This window comes from Myotis myotis, unplaced genomic scaffold, assembly GCF_014108235.1.
Source record: "Myotis myotis isolate mMyoMyo1 unplaced genomic scaffold, mMyoMyo1.p scaffold_m19_p_13, whole genome shotgun sequence".
NCBI lineage: Eukaryota > Metazoa > Chordata > Mammalia > Chiroptera > Vespertilionidae > Myotis > Myotis myotis.
In genome coordinates, this window is record NW_023416317.1 from 20,829,317 (window position 1) to 20,844,568 (window position 15,252).

Here is a 15,252-nt window from a genome sequence, read left to right on the forward strand (position 1 = left end):
AGTAAGCCAATATTCAGTAGTCTGGCTATATAAATAGTATTCACAGTTAAAACTTTTAGTAGTCTATACATTGCCTTCCCTATATAACCTTTTGCTTTCTCTGGAAATAACCATTGCCTCACTTTTTGTTTTTTGTTGCCTATCTAGCCTTTGATCTTTTTATTAATACCTTATTGCTTGATCTTCTAGCATAACCATAAATCTCTTCTTGATGTACTTCAGTCATATCAATAGCCTGTCAGTTTTAATTTTTTTCTTGGAAAAATTCTGGAGCCTTCTTTCTGTCCTCCTTCCACTTGGACTGGCTGCTTACCACATGCCTGTTATTCTAACACTTCACTATTATCCGGGGGATTCCCTTCTTCCTTCTTTGCTGGAACACGGAGATGAGAACGTAGATGGCAATGCTACAGCCATGAAACAACAAGCATTCCACAAAGCCCATCAAGCCAAGGAAGGCAGACTGAGAAGAAAAAGAAAGCTTGTCCCCGATATCACTGTTAACCTACCTTATCAACTCTAGGTTATCTTCCCCAGATATCTTGTTGCTTGAAATAAAGAATCCTTTTTTTAGCTACTATAGTTGTTACTTGTAGAAAATTGCATCCCAGACACGATAGGCCCAGTGAGATTACGTGACTTGTCCTAGTTCATACAACTAGCAAGTCAATGGCAAAAACAGAATTTAATCTGCATGGGTCCCACAAAATATGTGACTATTGTTACTATTTACTATGCAGTGGGCAGTGTGCTGAAAATTTTATATTTCCTACCCTGTGAGATAGGAATTGTCTCGATTTTATAGAAAGAGATTGACTATCTTGCTCAAATTCTTACCGTTAAGCACTGCAGTTAGAATTTTAACATCAGTATGTCACCTAGGTCTATGTATAAAAACTCCATAATATGTTGTCTTTCACTCTGTGGTTCAGTGTTGCTGCATTCAAAGAGGCATCATAGATTCATAATAATTTAGGACTTTTGTCCCTGACATTTGTGGCAGGCGATCTCTACCGTGGCCCTCAGTGAGCCCTGGATCCTGGTATTCATGCCCTGGGAAGTCCCTTCCCTTTGTGTGTAGGTGGACATAGTGACATGTTGTAACAAAGAGAGTGATGGGTATCGCTGCCACACTCAGGTAACAAAAGACTGTGTCTTCCATCTTGCTGCGTCTCCCTGTGTTGCCATCTTGATGATGATGCATGTTACCATGTTGCAAGCTATCCTATGAAGAGGGACACGGGACAGAGAATCAAGGAAGACCTCTGGCCAATAGCCAGTGAGGAGCTGAGACCTGCAGTGCAGCAGCCCAGGAGGAATGGATTCTTGACAACAATGGAAACAGAGAGGCCTCAGCTAAGTCATGCCCCTACTTCTGACTCACCGAAGCTGTGAAATGGTGTGAATTGGTCTGAATAACTAATTTTGGGGGTAGGTAGTTAGATAAACACCAGTAGATAATGCAGGGATGTTCCTACATGAAGTCCACAAGAAAACAACCAACATGACTGTGGACTTGGGGGTGCTGAAGGGCTTTCCACCAAGCTGATCCTAAAATGTTTGCAATAATCCATTTTTTAAACATGAAATCTGTACACTTCCTAGTTAGATGATGCGTTTGGCTGAAGGACTTCCAACAAATGAGATTTCACATCATTCGAGGAATGTTTTTTAAGTCAGTAGAGACAGAAATAGACTTTTGCATTCAATGATGACTTAGGGCTGTCCTGAATATTCAATCATAAAGCTGTTTGTCCATAGCAAAGTAATTAGCATGGAGCAGTGATGTTCTCAGTGTAATTGTTTCCAGAATGTGTCTGATTTATTTCCTGTTGACACAAAGTGTCTTGGACTCTTTCTAATTTCTTTCCATGGGATGTTTGGAAATACATCATTTCATAACCAGGAAATTAAAGAGAGGCCAATGACAGGTAAATGGCTTTACTAAATGTTCTCTAGCTCCTCCGAAGATTTCAGCCTGCAGGGAAGATAAGTGATTGTTGATTCCTAAACAATAGCTTACTTAACATCACTGGTTTTTATTCCAACCTAATGAATTGAGAGAGATGCCCTAAGCAATAACCACTTGCGTACTTCACAAATCCTAATGACTACATCTGGGCATTTTATTACTCTCCCACCGGCCCGCACCCCCGTACTTGCTTCCATCTTATAAGAAGGCTTTCTAACTTATATTTAAGATCTTGCTAGGAAAGTGAGGGGAGAGAAATTCACTTTGAACGGTGCGAGGGCTGAATTATAGCAGTTTATCTCAGAAAGTCAAGGGCCTAGAATTGTTGAAAACTTTGCTTCACTTACACCAAGACAGAGAAGGTGGGAGGGTCTGGAACTTGGTAGTTGCTTACACAAGCGAGGCCCAGTGTCCCAGGCGAGTGGTCTCCACATTTAGTTCTAGAAAAGACTGCACTAGGTGTTAAAAAATGCCTCAGCTGCCCGGTGGCCTGCTTGCTGAGAGACCCATATTTGCACTTTGACCTTGTCATTCGGTTTGAAGGTTTATTTTTCCTTATGGGTTTGCAGAAAGTGAATATTATAATCGCACCAGAACATTTCTTAACATGCATCACCAGAGATGGTGCTTATGTTCCGAGGCATTAGCTATCTCTGACCTGGATTTGCCACATCTATGCCCCTCCCCGCCAGGGGGGCCACGAGAGGGAATTCTGAGGTTGGGGCTTTGATGAGGTGACATGCAGAGCGATAGCTCTGAGCCTTGCTATCCAGCTGCTGCTTTGTTTGGGTCACATTTACAGTTTCTGCAGAAGTGCAAGGCTGTCACTCAAAATGATGCATGGCTGTTAATTCATTGGTCAGTGCAAGTGTGGGGGCGTGGCCGGGACCAGGCTGAGGGTGTCAGGGAGCAGAAAAGATGCAGGACTTTAAAATAAGCCAAATGGAAAGTGTAGCCAACTGTCCAAGTGTCAGACTGTTTCTGTGCGTTCGCTGTGGTGCCAAACCCTTTTGGTATGTTATTGCATTTAACTTCCCATTGACCCTGTGAGACAGTGGCTATCTGACATTGCTCTCTACAGTATCTACTCATACTTGAGGAGGCTCAGGTTCAAAGAGGTGAAGTGACTTGGTCAGGCCAGAGTTCCTCAGTGAAAGAGCCTGGATTTGAACCTAGAAATGTGCCAGCGTCTGAAGCCACACTGGGCTGCCTTCTAACATTGTTGGCTCAGAGGGTGAAAAAGAGGCTCAGACAGCAGGACACCACCCAGGAAAAGGAGTAAGGGAGGGAAGCAAAGCCCAGTGAGGACCCTGAGCCATTACATGGTGGCCATGGCTTTACCAGGAGCATCAGGGTCCAGGGGTCCAGAATCCACTCAGCGGACAGGGATTATGAGGAAAGTGAGTATGTCTCAAAGAAGGAACAGACGAGAGCATTAGTTCATTCATTTGGTCATTCATTCACTCATTCATTCATGCATTCATTCAACATACATTTGTTAAGCACTTGTTGTGTGCCAGGCACTGTATCAGGCACTAGATATATAGTGATGAATAAGAGAGCCAAGAAAAGTTTCCTGCTCTAACACATGTAGGTTCTAGTACAAGAGTTATGTAGATAGATAGATCTTTTTTAACAGATGATTTCAAATAGCATTATGAACTGTGAAAACAATTAAACAGATAACAACATAGGTATATTGGAGTAGCATGTAATGAGAATCAGGGGGTGCAACGAAGAGTTTCATTGAGCTGAAAGATAAGAGAAAGAGGCTGCTAGAGTCTGAGGTGAAGGATGTTCATTCCAGGCAGGAGCAGCAAGTGCAAAGGTCCTGAGGTAGGGACAGGCTTGGCATGTTTGAGGTAGAAAAGATGGTTGGTCCAGTTGAAGCACAACGAGCAAGAGAGAGGCAGAAAAAGACAAGTGATGAGAGTGCAGCAGAGAGTTTAAGCAAGAGACTAACAGGATTTCAGCAGGGCCTGGAGGCTGAGCGCAGCAGTGAGAGCATGCAGCCAGTGCTGTGAGGCGGGACACTGGCTGGAGAGCGCAAGGTCAGGGCCAGGTGGGGAATGGCTAAGTGGCCACGTGGGAGCAACATGGCGGTTTGGAGTCAGGTCTTGGGATCTGCACCTGAATGCAGTGCCTCAATGCTCACTAATTCAACAATTGCATTGACACCCAGTCCTGGGTTCAGGGATGCAGTTTATCCATAGAGTTGATATTCTCGTGGAAGAGAGAAACTTAACTAAATTAGATTGTTATACAGTGGGGCCTTGACTTACGAGTGTCCCGACTAACGAGTTTTTCGAGATACTAGCCATCTCTCGGCAGATTTTTTGCTTTGAGTTGCGAGCTAAAATTTGGGTTACGAGCCAGCTTCAGATACCCCACCGCTAGTTGGCGCAGCGAACGTCACAGTGATTTGACATACGAGTAATTTGAGTTATGAGCTCCATCACGGAACGAATTAAACTCATAAGTCAAGGCCCCACTGTACTTAACTAGAGGCCCGGTGCACGGATTCGTGCACCAGTGGGGTCCCTCAGCCTGGCTTGCGCCCTCTCGCAATCCAGGATCCCTCAGGGGATGTTGGACTGCCAGTTTCGGGCCTATCAGTCTGACATCCCCCGGGGGATGTAGTAGTGTGAGAAGCAGCAGGTGGCCAGGGAAGATCCCAAGCCCAGGCAGGGTGCTGTGCCACTCCCGCTCATCCCGGCCCTGCCACACCTGCCCCCGCTGCTCCGTAATGCCGCCGAGGAGGCAGGAGAGACTCGCGCCGCCACAGCTGTGCTTGCCAGCCATGAGCCTGGCGCCTGGCGGTCAGCTGGGCGGCACTCCTACTGTGGGAGTGCACTGACCACCAGGGGGAAGCTCCTGCATTGAGTGTCTGTCCCTGGTGGTCAGTGTGCATCATAGCAACCAGTTGACCAGTCATTCGGTCACTTAGGCTTTTATATATAGATAGATAATAGTGCTTTGAGATAGAGTGTCCAGGGACCGGGCTTCTTTAGATCAGGGAAGGCCCCCTGGAAGAGGTGACTCCTGAAAGAACCAGTTCATTGAGGTAACATTAAGAACACTGTAGGCACAGAGGACAGCATGGCCCAAGGCTTAGACACAGGAAACACTGTGCCAGGTTCGGGGAAAAGGAACACAGGCAGGGCGCCTGGAGCTTAGTCAGCAGAGGGGAGATGGATAAAACCAAAGGCTGGTGGGAGCAGCTCATGTCACTGGGACCAGAACGTGAAATTTATCCTAAAGCATATGAGAGTTTTCTTTAGACAAAACGCACAATTCACTTTTTTTGTTTTAAAAAATAATAATAATTAAATGTTAACTGTGTATTTGCTATTGAGCAGACATTTTGTCTATGTCATTACTCTGTGCCAGAACTGTTGTAAGCATTGTAGTTACCTTAGAGCCGCGGTTCTCAACCTGTGGGTTGCGACGCCTTTGGCGGTCGAACGACCCTTTCACAGGGTTCGCCTAAGACCATCCTGCATATCAGATATTTACATTACGACTCATAACAGTAGCAATGTTACAGTTATGAAGTAGCAACGAAAATAATTTTATGGTTGGGTCACAGCATGAGGAACTGTATTTAAAGGGCCAGAAGGTTGGGAACCACTGCCTTAGAGCTTTTACTCCTCAAAACAACGCTTAGAGCTGGATAGCCTTTCCTCACTTTGCAAATGAGAAAACTGCAGAACAGAGAGGTCCAGTCAGTTACCAAAGATCACACAGCTCATAAACAGCTCAGCCCGGATCATAACCTACACATTTGACTCTAGAGTCCCTGCTCCAGTACATCTTGCTAGGCTGATGCTCTTTGATGCTCAAATGACCCAAGGGCAGGAGGGCACAGGGAGACATGAAGACCAAGGGCATGGGTGAGCAAGGGCAAGGGTCAGCATCTCGGATCACCCTGAACACAGAACAAACAGGGTCATTCTTCACTTTCCCCCTCTTCTGCTCAGGTGGGCAGAAGGAGCTACAGAGACTCACAGGCACAGGCAGATGTAAATTAGGCCGCAAGCCTGGATAAGGTAAACCTGTGGACATGGCCATGTTATCGACAGCAGCCTCTATATTACTTAACTTCGCGGGACCTATTTCCACATCCATACAAGGATGTGGAATAATAATACCTAAATTCCTTTGTAAGTGTTTATTGAGCATTTCCTATGCACCAGACACCATGTTAGATGTTAAAGATCCCTGGAAAGCAAAAATAGACAGAGACCTTCCTTTGTGGGCTTTCAGTCTGCTGGCGGGACACAGACATTAAATCAGCACAAAAATAATAGGAAACTGAAACAATAAGTGCCACAGGGGAGAGGTAGCTGCTGCTTCAAGAGCAGAATATGGGCAAAGTCAGCTTGAAAGAGTAAAACTCAGGGATATGTTATCCATTTGGGAGGCCTTTGGTTTAGAAGGTGCTCTCTGCTCTCAGTTCTTGAGTGGGGCTGGGAGGGAGCAGTGGAAAAGGGGGTGAAGGATGGTTAATGGGGAAGTATACCAGGCTCCTCAAGGTGACTCTGGGCTGTAGACCTAAAGGTGAGGAACAAACCGTGTCTCTCATCACCCCCCTTGGTTTCCCAGGTCTGCTCAGTCCCGCAGATAAGCCTGGGTCACATACGCATGCCCTGTGGTCTCTCCCTGGAGAATCTGGTTCTTCCCCACGGGGTCACACTAGGAACTCCAGCGGGAGAAGGAGCTAGGCAAGGGGTGGGCAAACTTTTTGACTCGAGGGCCACAATGGGTTCTGAAACTGGACCGGAGGGCCGGAACAAAAGCATGGATGGAGTGTTTGTGTGAACTAATATAAATTCAAAGTAAACATCATTACACAAAAGGGTACGGTCTTTTTTTTTAGTTTTATTCATTTCAAACGGGCAGGATCCGGCTCGCGGGCCGTAGTTTGCCCATGGCTGAGCTAGGCTCTCCCAGGGCTGTTGCCCCTCATTGAGATCTTGGCATTTCAGCATGAACCAGAATTACAGGCAAAGAATGAACTCAAAGGAGCAGGGTGGTGGGTGGAAAAAGCCAGCAGAGCTCCGGAGTCTGACCAGACTGGAGCCTGCCTTTGTTTGGGTTCCGTCAGAAGCAGAGCCAGAGGCAGGGGTTCAGGGGCCAGTAGTGTATCTGGGAGGCTAGGTGACTGCAGGAAACACAGGTAGGCGCGTGGGGATTCGAGAAAGGGAAGGTAGACAATAGAGGGTACGTTTCCAAGTCAGTTACCATTGAGGGGAACTAACTCCTGTGAGCATAATCCTGTTGGAGAATCCAGCGGGGAACACGCACTTCAGGGGTGAAGAGATGGGGCATTTACCCAGCAATGCCCATCAGTCATTGGATGAAGGTGGCTCCCTGGGGCTGTTAATTCCACAGGCTTTCCCACCTGCCCTGTTTATGGGCAGAGAAAGCTCAGGTGGGCAGAAGGAGCTACAGAGAGTCACAGGCACAGGCAGATGTAAATTAGGCCGCAAGCCTGGATAAGGTAAACCCCAGTGGACACGGGCATGTTATCAACAGTCGCCTCTATATCACCTAACTTCGCGGGGCCTGTTTCCACATCCATACAAGGATGTGGAATAATAATACCTAAATCTCTTAGGACTAGAGTCCAGTAGAAAGGATGATTTCTAAGAAAGGATGCTGTTTTCAGAGCATTTACAGCACAGTAAAGGTGCCCATAAGTATCTGTTGAATGAATGAACGGGTGCGGTTGGATGCTGGAACCAGCTTGTCCTGGCTCAGAAGAGCAGATTGTTCAATGTTCAGGAATTTTGCAAGCCAGTTGCTAAACTGTTGATAGCTCAAAACCAGCCAGGGTGGGCATCTTTGCACACGACAAAATCAGCAAACACTGCAAATCAGGCTTCGGGTTTTTCTCTTTTCCCCGAGAGCCGTTTTACCAACATGCCACTGAAGATATGTGAAAGAATCTGGCCTCGTCTCAAACATATAGGAGGTGTTCTAAAACGTGCATTTTCTTCCTCCCATTGAAATCGAGGTGGGCGTTCAAAGAGCCACACGTTTCCCTGGGTTTTGCTTCTCATTTCTGGTTGCCAACCATTGTTCCTCCGAGTAGGCCACACGCTACCTATAATTTTTTATTCATTTAAGGAAACAAAAGGGAGAGAGATAAAGTAAACATAATGAAATGTTGGCTCTGGGGTGATGAATACAAGGGAGTTTATTATTCCCTGCAATTTTCTGAACATGTAAAGTCTTTCATAATAAAACAAAAGGAGCCAGAAAAACTAAAGACTCTCCTTGGCTTCAGTCCCGACGCCAGGGACCCCTGGGAGTGGAGAAGTGAGGGTCCCAGCAGCCACACGCTGAGAAACAGCTGAACGACCACGAGTGCCAGCTCTCCGGGCTGGGTCCTGGGCAAAGCTGCCATTCAGCCTGCATCCGCCTGCAAAGTCAAGCCCCTCAGTTCCAACGGGACCTCTGCATCATCCATAATCACAGGTAAAGGGGTAGAAACGATAGTTAGCCCATATCCCATACACCCTGTAAATGTCGCCAAAGAGCATATTTGAAAAATTCACAATATTCATTACTTCCCGCATAGGTTACTTTTCTCATTGCATGCTAGTTCATCATTAGGCATTGGTTACACTAACGAAATCTTGCCCTCTTGTTGCTTGGTCTAGAGCAATGGTTCTCAACCTTCTGGCCCTTCAAATACAGTTCCTCATGCTGTGACCCAACCATAAAATTATTTTCGTTGCTACTTCATAACTGTAATGTTGCTACTCTTATGAATCATAATGTAAATATCTGATATGCAGGATGGTCTGAGGCGACCCCTGTGAAAGGGTCGTTCAACCGCCAAAGGGGTCGCGACCCACAGGTTGAGAACCGCTGGTCTAGAATTATGCAGGGTATGGCTGAAGGCACTTCTTTTCATCTCATGGACCATGTCCCATAGAACTTTGTGAAACAATAAATTCTTAATACCAAAAAGTTTGCCTCTAAGTATATTTTTTTGGAATCACTTTTCTATTTCTCACTGCAGGGTCATGAAGACGACCTCGGGCATCACTGAATTCAACCCTCCTCAAATCCCTGCATCCCTGTTCTGAGTCTCTGACAGTGGGGCACATGCACGCTCTGCGGGAATCCCTTTAACTTCGATGCACTGGCCTGTGGTCAGCTGCCCGGACGGGTCACCTCCTCCTCCTGTCTGGTACCACTGTGTCCTCTTAGTGTGGTGTCTTCCACTTGGTCTCAAGGGGCACATTTTCTTGGCCCTTCACTCTTGGAGTGAACATTCCCCCAGATGTTCTCTTAGTCATCATGTTCTTCACAAAACTGGTATGTATCCTGAACAGAGCCGGTAAAATGGGACCACTGAGGGGACACTAGAACTATCACTTCTATTGCTTTTATGCTTTTAGCTGGTTGCCAGAAGAACCGACTATGTGATCAGAGGGTTGAAACTTTCAGTCCTATAGACCTGACCACCCAGACCTGACCTGACTGTTCCTGATTTAAATCCCTTTGTAGTAAATTGGTTATCTAGTAAGTAATGTGAGCCACTGTGGCAAAGTAATCAAACCCACAAGCGGGTCATGGGAACCAGTCAGTCAGAGGCACAGGTAGCAACTTGGACTTACAATTGGCATCCTGAGCTGTTGAAACCTTCCATACGCAGCCAGTTGGTCAAGCACAGGTAACAACCTGTGCTTAAGGCTGGCATCGGAAGTGGGGGTAATGATGGGGAGAGGTCTTGTAGGACTGAACCCTTAACCTGAAGCTATCTCCTGGTAGGTATCAGAATTGAGTTGAATTCTTGGATACTCTACTGGTATCTGGAGAATTGTTTATTATTTGTGTGGGAGCCCCCACCCCATTAGAATTGGGGTTTCAAACACCATAAAGACCTTCCTAATCATGTGTGGACAAAGTACGTTTCCAAATATGTTTGAAAATTGCCAGTAGCAAAGGCAGTATTTATTTCTACCTTTACTTGGTAACTCAATTTTTCTTTGAGCTTACAGTCAGAATTCTATACTAACCGATGTATTGGACCTCTGTGGTCTTTGCCTGCCCAGCGTCCACTCCCTCTTCTTCTGGTAAAGCACTCCAGCTATGTTTTGGAGAGTTGCTCCCCCGCATCAAGTCTCATCTTGATGGGACTCTTACTCAAAGTGGCCTCCCAGGAGAGAAGCCGGGGGCTGACTTTCTACTTGTGCCGTCAACCCAGGCCCTCAGAGCCACCATCTCCAACCCTCTTTCTTCGGCTTTATATTTTCCCTTCCAATGAATCTCGTTAGCCAGAGTCAGTTTCTGTTTCTTTGACGACAAAGAACCCAAAATAACACATTGTCAAATAAGCCACAGAATTCTCTGTTTAAGAAAAGGCCAGCGATGGCCAAAAGCCATGGCACCGTTCATCTGTTTACTTACTGGATTATTAACTCCTTAACCCACTCGCCCAAACACCATTCAGTAAGTTCCTAGCGCGCCAGAGACGGGAGACCCCTTCGAAGACAACAGCCTCTCTTGGGAAGAGCTGCACTTGCACTGAGTATCAGCAGCATGTAATATGTATGCGCTACTTTATCCAGAGGATTATCGACAGAAACCTCGTTAAGAGCGTTCCTTGAAATCAGATATCCTTTGAAAGTAAAGAACTTCCCACCCCCCAGAAGGAAAAAAAAACACCCAAAACCCTCTTGATATTCTGCTTTAACTTTAGCATATACATAAAATTTAAACCAAAAACATATTCTCTTTCACAAATGGTGAAATAACTATTACAACAGACATGGTTAGTCTTCCGATGTCTACTTAGGTATTTCTAATTGGAAAGCACCTTCAAATGGAGTATTATCAGAAAGCAATATGGTCTTTCCATACCTCGCTTAGCATTACGACTAACATTTATCCAGTCAGCCCAGGCTTATTATGCACTTTGGGAGCCTTTTCTGACAGGGCTCTATTTTAGTTATACCTGTGTATTTGCCACCTGGGATTAAATTACTACTAGCATCATATTTTTTTCTGAGGGGTGTAAATTAATTTCTTTTTTCCGATGCCTGCTTTAGCACAGTCCCTATCTCTTATGCATAATAATTTTGTTTAAACTTAAAATGTTTCCCATAGCTTAGGTAGACTGAGTGGATGTGGGCATTTCAGAATTACCGTGAGCAGACCCGGGTCCTGGACCTGCCTCCGCCTTAATTGTCTCCTTTCCTGCTTCCTCACATCCAACCTATTCTTATTCCAACTAGAGCCACCATAATGCTGCCTAAGGGTGTCCCTGCCTCTCATCCTGCTCCCTTTGAAGCCATTCTAATCAGTGCATTCGTTCTAAGATTCAAGTTTGATCATTGTCACCCTAAACCAGTGATGGCGAACCTATGACACGCGTGTCAGAGGTGACACGCAAACTCATTTTTTTGGTTGATTTTTCTTTGTTAAATGGCACTTAAATACATAAAATAAATATCAAAAATGTAAGTCTTTGTTTTACTATGGTTGCAAATATCAAAAAATGTCTATATGTGACACGGCACCAGAGTTAAGTTAGGGTTTTCAAAATGCTGACACGCCGAGCTCAAAAGGTTCGCCATCACTGCCCTAAACCCTGTCAGGTGCCTCCCATTGCCCCAAGAATACAGCCCAAATCTGTATCAAAGGAAATAATGTCATTGAGAAGTGGCCTCTGCTTACCTCTCTGTTCCCCTTAAGGCAAGTTACCCTCCAGTTTTGTTGAACCACTGCAGGTATTTTTCTATATATTCTCTGGTGGTCCTTTGCATAAAACCGCCCCAGGCTCCACTCTTTTGTTAACCACCCACTACTTGCTCTTTGCTATCTGACTTAGGAGTCATTTCATGCAGGAAGCCTTTGCGGACCTTCGTAACTCTCACCAAGAAAGGATGATGTCCCTTCTCTGGGGCCCATGTGCTTCCCACGGTCACGCATCACACTTTACTGTCACCATTGGCTGATTTTATCTCCACTCTAAGCTCATTAAGGAAAGGAACTATGCTTTCTTTGATTCTGCTTTTATGGTTCAGAAGTTGACAGACATTTGGCTCTCAGTAAATGTTTATTGAATAAATTAAGATTAGTTTGCCTTTAATCAGCCTAGGGTCTTTGGCATATTTAATATCCAAAATGGCAGCCTAGTGAGAACATTACATGAAAAATAAATGACCTAGAAAGGATAGACACAATTTATTCTCAGGCTTCCAGGAAAGAGACGAAGCTCTGACACCACTACAGCCACCTATTTCAAAAACTATTATAAAACGTAAGTAGTGTTCTGTTTTTAAAACAGCGACCTGCTTTCTTTCCGATAAGCACAATGGAAGCCATTTCTAATTCTGAAAATAAGGAAAAAGAACAAATTTCTTTCCAAGTTAATAGCCAAGAATTTTCTGTGGAGGTAGTTTTAGCCGCCATAATTTGACCCAGAGTGTGTCTGAGCTCTGGGATAATATTTCACATTACAATAGGTTTGTACTTTCAGAGTATTGTGAGGCACAGCTAAATTTATGACACCACAATAAGATAATACAGACTTCAAAGACTATTTCCTGGGTATGGATTTCAGTAACTACAAACAAAATAGGGTTTTTTCCCCTTTATTTCATTTTACCTTCCCAAATAACTCACAGAGAATTGCTCTAAGCTATAATCATCTCCATCATCTCAGGGACTATTAGGAGCGAGTACATTCCTGACACCGTGCGGAATGGAGGCCCAGATTTAAGGACATTGAAGGTTGCACAGAACTAATTCTGGTTCCTTCAGGGGACACATCCCTTTGGGGTCTGAGTCACACAGACTCACACACAGCTCTTTCCAAGCACCTGCATGACCAGCCTCGGAATCTCAGTTCATTTAGCGGCATAGAAACCTCATTAGATGCCGCGTACTCAGAAGGTCAACAATTCCTCACACTGAAACGAGAAAAGAGAAACCCTCCAGCAAAACAACTGAAAAACAGTGTAAATGTAAGTAAATGAAAAAAAATACAAGAAAGTTCCTGCTGGAAGCAGATACGTGGGGAAACAACAACAAAAGCACAAAGGGAAATTCTCTGTCTTCATCATGGCCCAAAAGCTGGTGTCCGATTAACCAATGTTTTGATAAACTAGATGTATCCCCGATTCAGTTTTCAAATAAATATGATAAAAGTCAATACACTCAAGGTAATTTACTTTCTCTGGTGATTCAGGGCATGGGAGGAACTCAGAGAAACCCAACAGGCCACATTATTCCTTCATTCCTATTTTGTTTTCCGCCTGAGATCAGGTTTCTGCAAAAGCTCTGCCCCCAGGAGCCTTGGAAAGTCAACTGCCCTGGGCCTCGATGCTGTCACTGAACAATGAGCGATGGGGCTTCTGCGCGTATCCTAGTTTTAAGCAAATATAATCTATTTTTATGGCTGGAAAGTTATATATCAACACAGGGAAAACCGTTTTTGGTTTCTGCAACCACAGTTATTACTTTTTCTTTTTTAATTTATTTTTATTGATTTCAGAGAGGAAGGGAGAGAGGGATAGAAGCATCAATGATGACAGAGAATCATGAATTGGCTGCCTCTTGCATGCCCCACACTGGGGATCAAGCCCCCAACCCGGGAGTGTACCCCAACCAGGAATCAAACTTTAACTTCCTGGTTCATAGGTTGACGCTCAACCACTGAGCGACACCGCCTGGGCAGTTATTTCTTTTCTACATGGACAGTGCGAAGGACTTCTACCACTGCTGAATGTCTTGGCTGAGTTGTTAGAAAATCAGATTTGGAAGACAATTTGCTTTGTTGTTGGATCAATTAATTCAGAGAGTATCATTTTGTGCTTTTTAGTGTGTTGCTTTTTTCAGGTATTTTCTCAAATACAGTCATGTTAATACATTTTTGTGGTTGTCTTTAAGATTAACATTCTGATACTAAAAATCCACAGTGGATACAATGGGCAAAAGATATTTCACAAAGTGAAAAAGTCCAGCAATTAAGGAGTGTACAAATACTAAGTGTGTTTTTTATCCAAGAGAGGGTTGTAATATCCATCAAACACCATTTCAAGTGGGGTAACATATTTATTCTCAGCCACCGAAACCCAACCTTTTTCTAACATTTTCCATATCAATGAGCGCTCCCAGGGATTGTCCCATTTAGGAGGTTGTCATTACACTTTATCATCTTCCATATCAACAAATATTATTAGGGACACATGAATTAAATATCCCGGGCATTTAATGCATTTATTTACACATCCCACAGGTGAATTTATGCATATTGTTCTGCTTGCATTCATGTTTCCTCAAGCGCATTAAAAAGCCTTACACCGCATGCTTTTCATGGTTTGACAGGTGTCAGCCTGGCTCTACTCAAGTGCATGGATAGGTCAACCTATAAAGACAACAAGGGGAGCTAAAAAAAATCTTAGCTGTTTCCAAATGACTGCACTAATCACTCCGATTGTACTTTTGCTGAGACATCTCTCCCTTTGAGAACGCCATCTCATGTCCACGGTGGCCAGGATAGCAGGACACGCTCCCTCCATGACACACCAAACCCACTTACCCATGAACTTGCCATTCAGTTTGCCATGTCCTTTCAAATCTGTGGATGATTTCTTTAAAATGGGCCACTAAAAAAGGGACACAAAATAAGCAGCAATTTCACAAAACAGGTAAGTATCTAAATCACTGAGAGCTCTTTGCCTTGTGGAAAGGTTGACATATGCATCGTCAACTGATTTTTACTTGTTGAGTGGGTTGAAACCCTGCAAGGCAAAAATCGTCTTAGCACCTGAGATGTTTTGGAAGCAACACATTAGGGCCAGATTGCACCAAATACAAAAGGAGAACACTGAACAATTACTGTTTCTAACTGAATTTCTAGGGAATCCTCTGAACAGTTTAGGCCACTTGATCGCCCCAGTAAGCAGAGACTAAAGCTGGCAATTTAAAAACAGCTAATGTTTTATCAATAGTAGATATTGTTGAGCACGGCAAAGACAATCTGAATTCCCACATTAAAAATAAAATCTCTGCCTGGCCGGTGTGGCTCAGTTGGTTGAGCATCATCCCATGCATCAGGAGGCCTCGGGTTCAATTCGCAGTCAGGGCACATGCCAGGGTTGCAGACCGGATCCCCAGTAGGGGGCAATCAGGAGACAATCAATGTTTCCCACTCATCAATGTTTCTATCTCTCTCTCCCTCTCCCTTCCTTTTTCTGAAATCAATAAAAACATATTTTTTTAAAAAAATAATAAAATATCAGTGGAGAGAAAAA